Raw genomic sequence first — 5,392 nt, forward strand, 5'->3', positions numbered from 1 at the left:
CTCTTTAAACTCGAAAGGCAGCCGGCCAGACACGCAAAACTCCCTCAATTTAAAGCAGCCGGGGCTGCGGGGCTCCACCGTGGGGGCCGGCAGCGAGCTCCGCCGGGGCGGGCGGGCAGGGCTCCCCCCGCAGCCGGGGCAGGCAGGGAGGGAAGGCTCCCCCCGCAGCCAGGGTAGGCAGCAGGGGCAGGCAGGGATCCCCCAGCCGCCGGGGCGGGCAGGGAGGGAGGGCAGGCTCCCCCCGGCGCCGGGGCAGGCAGGCGGGAGGGCAGGCAGGGCTCCCGGGGGCGCACTCACCGGCCCCCCCCGCCTCCGGCAGTCGCCGCCGCGCTGAGCCGAGCCGAGCAGAGCAGACCGGCAGCAGCCGCGCTGCCGCTCTTCATACTTCTGTCCAGCTCGCTGCTCTCTTTGGGAAACCCTTCTCTTTTTTTTTTTTTCTCTCTCTCTTTTTTTTTTTTTCCCCCTCTCTGAAACCTATTTCCTATATTCCAGCAGCCTGCCCGGGCTGAACGGAAGTTAAATGCTTACTTTTTTTTTCAGAGGGAACGGCAAAGGCAGTTCACACTGATTTTTACCCTTGAAATGCTGAGATATTGGATTACAGCCCTTGGCAGCCGGTCGGTGCTTGGTTCCATTTCTCTTCTGTTGTTATTATTACTCCTTTCCACCATTCTTGATTGTGGAAAAAGAAAAAAAAGAAAAGGAAGAGAGAGGAAAATTTCACATCCAAGATAAAACTCTCTTTTTCTTTAATTGGACTAGTTCTCTCTGGAATCTCTTAACACATAATAGCACCTCTTTTAATTATCACTATTATTTTCTTTTTTCTGCCCGAAGGAACATCTTGGGGAACTCTGCTTTATCACATATTTCTCCACCATGATTTCACGCCACCTTGCAGTCTATTTTGAACAACAACCCAAAAAAAAAAAAGTATGCTGTTCATAAATTAATCATTCTTATATTTCACTTTCAGAAGAGTGATGGATAGAGGTTTTGTCTGTTCTTGCATGTCTGTGCTCCGTTTGCCAAACTAACTCTTAGCACACCTTTATTTCAGTCATTTCATTCTCGTCTTATTTCATTTTCGTGACATTTCAACATTTTGTTAAATGTCAGAGATAACCTTCTCCAACTGTTGTTTATTCACTTATTCCCTGCACAGAGAAGCCCCTTTCGTGAATTCAATAGCGGGAAACAGATGTTCAGACTTCTGCTTCTCTTAATGCATGGATGTAGATTGTCTTGTTGAGTTTCCTAATGGCATCATGTTATCACTTTCCATAAGAGCGCTCCAGTCAAACAGCACACTTATTTTTTTCTTTCATCGTGTAGATCCACTTAATTAAATTGTTCTAGCCCAAGCACATTAAGTATAATTATACTGAAAGAATTGTTTTAACCTGATTGCTGAAAAGCACATCAAGCTGACCCTTATTTTTTTTTTATTTACATTCATGTCTTTTTACTCTGATCTGCTGGGAAAACTTGATTTGCACAATTAATGCTGGGCTATTTCTCAATAATTGCACTGTAAGCAAATTCCTCTTCTCTGAGTAGCAGATGTTCATTTCTAGCCAATCAGAATACACACATATTTTGATATTTACTGTATTCCTCTACTCATATTAGGCTGTTCGGATGGACTATTAACTGCTGTGATGAGTGCTACTTAAACGAGAGCATTTCGTCAGCATGCTGATGTATTTAAGTATGATGAGCTCTAGCCATGTTCTATGTGAGTAACAGGACAGATTTAAATGAACTCCTAGTTTTGTTCTGGTTAGCAAAACTTGGATGCCCTTGGGCATGACAGGTTTTTTTGCCACCCCTTTTTTTTTCCTGAACAAGAAATTGAAAAGAAGAAAAAAGCCCTCGAGTTTCCTAAAATACACTGGTGTGGAGTGGATGAGCGGATTCCTATACACACTTAATTATCTTACAGAGGTTTTGCCTGACCTTTTAATAACGAGCAGCTATTTAAACCCAATTTGTGTGTCAGCTCAATATAAAAACCAGCTTGACATGAGAAGACCAAATCTGTAAAGGTGTCCTCTACACTTAAAAGTCCTGCCACTTCATAGAGAAGTTGGAAAACATTCCCCTAAACAGTAGTTACATCTCCAGTAAAAGCTTCTCAAAATTCACATGTACTCTTGAAGTTACAAGATTCCTACTAAGTTAGGAGCTTAACTCCTAGACAGGGAGTTAAGCTGAGGCCTTTCCAGGTGTCAGGCAATAAATCTTGTATGTGCATTTACATATGAACCGGTGGGAAGGGCAGAAAAAGCAACTGGAAGATTTTGAAGCCAAAGTTGGTTGTGCACTCCTTAATATGGTCAGTTTGTAACAAAGAATAATGTAACATCAGCTGATAGTAGAAGAGCACGCATTCATAGATATATATTGTACCTGTCGTTATTTCAGTCCCTGGTTTCTTACCATCACTCCATAAAGAATTGCTAATAGACCAGCAATACGCAACACCCAGTGCAATGGTCAAGAAAAACAAAAAACTGAAGGTTAGATCAACTCTTACATAAGCAAGACTGAGTGGAACACAGTGCCAAGTATGCATCTGAAATGTACATTATATAGGTGCTATGGAGGTTTCAGAAGTGATGCCACAGTTATGAATGCACTGAGATTCACACTTCAAGCAGGACTACTTTTCTGTTTCACACTTAAACATTAGAATTTACTTTCCGATTTGATGCAGTAACTTGGAGTCACAGCACAAATACATTTTCTACATAAGGTTATTTCAATGACATCCTTGCTAACCTGTGTAAAGGAAATGAAATACACAAAAGTTTCCTTGTGAAATGCTATAAATTTCTTTACTGTTCCTCTATATAAACAGTCTCAGCTTCCTACACTTTCAACTTCCACTGTCCATGTGTTCTGATAATATTTTTGACGCAGCCTTCTTCCAAACAGGTAAGAGGATGAGTGGCACATGAATAAATGATGATTTGAAGACAGCTATGGGAAAGAGAATGGAGAAAGGAAATGAGGACTTAGAGTGAGGAAGGTAAAGCTTGTTTGGAAGTCGTATGCACATGCAGGAAGCCTGAGCAAAATTATTACCAAGGCTAGGACCAAATAGTTCTACACATTGTCATTTAGATAATTTTAATAAGAGGAAGGGAATATTAACTCTCAAAATAAACAGAAGCTGTGTTTAGTTGGCTGAGATGCAGCAAAGATCTAAAGATGTCAAACTGTCTATGATTCAGGACAACAATTTAAGATTAAAGATTCTGACAGATTTAGTCTAACTTGATTGCACATTATAAATCTTGATGCATAGATAATTTGAGATTAAATTCTAGGAGCACAAGGTCAGCAAGGATGATCACAATGGCCCGTTTAAGTCCATGAAATTCCTCAGATCTTTTCAAAAACTGTCTTCTAACTTCTAAAACTGTACACCAGCCCAGGTTAGGGGCTGACCTGCTGAAAAGCAGCTCTGCAGAGAGGGACCTCGGAGTCCTGGTAGACACTAAGTTGACCATGAGCCACCAATGTGCCCTCATGGCCAAGGAGGCTGATGGTCCCCTGGGATGCATTAAAAACATCATGGCCAGCAGGTCAAGGGAGGTCCTCCTCCCCCTTTGCTCTGCCCTGATGAGGCTGCATCTGGAGTGCTGTGTCCAGTTCTGGGCCCCCCACTTCAAGAAGGACAGGGAACTACTGGAAAGAGTCCAGTGGAAGGCTAGGAAGGTGATCAAGGGACTGGAGCACCTCTCTTATGAGGAAAGACTGAGAGACCTGGGTCTATTTGGCTTGGAAAAGACTGAGAGGGGACCTCATCAATGCTTATAAATATCTAAAGGGTGGGTGTCGAGAGGATGGGGTCAGGCTCTTCTCAGTGGTGCCTGGTGACAGGACAAGGGGCAATGAACACAAGCTGGGACACAGAAAGTTCCATCTGAACATGCAGAAAATCTTCTTTACTTGGAGGGTGATAGAGCACTGGAACAGGCTGCCCAGAGAGGTTGTGGAGTCTCCTTCTCTGGAGATACTCATAACCTGCCTGGATGCATTCCTGTCCAGCCTGCTCTAGATTCAACAGTCACTAAAGGGGAGGAAGTAAAAAAAACAGGAGAGGGAAGATGTAAGAGAGGAAGTCAAAGTTCTCAGTGGGCAGAAACACAGGCATCTGGTTTGGCCTATCTCTATATCATGTTTTCCTGGTGGTTTTCCAAATACTCCTTCAGTATCACTGAAGTGTCACAACTGACCAGTATAATAGGAGTTCAATATAATGGCTACAATGTAATTCAGGACTGGCATCTCAATTTTATATCAACTCTTAAAGCATGTACAGCCATTAAACAGGACATACCTGGGGCAGGTAAGAGAACAGAGATGGGAGAGAGCAACTGAGGCGAGTACCAGAAATGATGCATGGAGTATAAATTGAGCAGAGATGTCATACCTGTTGATATGCTTGGTTTCTTACCACTTACACAATTTAAAAAAATGAACTGAAAATTAAGCAAGTTTTGGAATCGCTTACTCTCTTCTTTCTTTCAGTATATGCCACGGAAGTTGAAATTCACAAGATGTGGAGTCAGAGGTCAATAAAACCGCTGACACTTGACTCAGGTCACCTTGTCAGAATACCAGAACTCTGTGGAGCCACCACAATGAGCACAGAACATGTTTCATAAATGAACTAGCATTGTCCCAGTATTATAGTGCTTCCATGCAAAAAAAATTTCCCTGTCTTCCTTGACTTCTAAAAAAGGTAGAATAGACAGTAGCTCTGAGGGCCTGTGATCAATAAATATATCCTTGGGGAGCTCACTGAAATATATTGCATTGAATGGTGACAGATACCTCCTAATTTTACATTTTTGCTAAAACAGTTGGAATATAGTATATGAATCAAAGTTATAATATGTCCTGTGTTTGGCAATTTGAAGAATATGTGAAAAAACACAAATGGGTAAAACTTTAAAAAAATTAATCCGGTTATCATCAATTCAGATAATTTTCCATTTTAATTATCACAAAAACAAGACATGCTCTAAGTTAATTCCATCCTCTGATAATTCAATTCAATGCACTCAATGATTTTGCAACTGACTGAACTTCTATCCAACATCAAGTGGAATATACTTTTAAAATCTCTACTAATAAATTGCAAACAATTCCTTCACCATAATAGTAGTATGTTTCGTCCTTCCATCTTGTAAACTTACTATGCAAGAAACTTACTTCTATTCATATAATTATACGTGACTTAAAATAATTACAATTTTCATGAAACTTTTTTGGTTTCAATCTTAAATGTGAAACTGACTGCTGTAACCTGAAAAAAACAAGTTTTCATCATTTTAAGCCTAAATATAAGTTAAATGTTTCCTCTGCATCATATTTA

General features: G+C 41.2%; 1 protein-coding gene across 1 annotated transcript in view; it reads right to left on the bottom strand.

Moving 5' to 3' along the window:
* The window catches only part of GAS2 (growth arrest specific 2), a 94,449-nt gene extending 94,036 nt beyond the window's left edge, over positions 1 to 413 (bottom strand). The window contains exon 1 of the mRNA XM_014951631.1: positions 298 to 413. The gene's annotated coding sequence lies outside the window, so the exon portion shown is untranslated. The remainder of the gene's footprint in view (positions 1 to 297) is intronic.
* Between the last annotated feature and the right edge of the window lie 4,979 nt (positions 414 to 5,392).

This window comes from Calidris pugnax, unplaced genomic scaffold (genome assembly GCF_001431845.1).
Source record: "Calidris pugnax isolate Ruff unplaced genomic scaffold, ASM143184v1 scaffold183, whole genome shotgun sequence".
Lineage (NCBI taxonomy): Eukaryota > Metazoa > Chordata > Aves > Charadriiformes > Scolopacidae > Calidris > Calidris pugnax.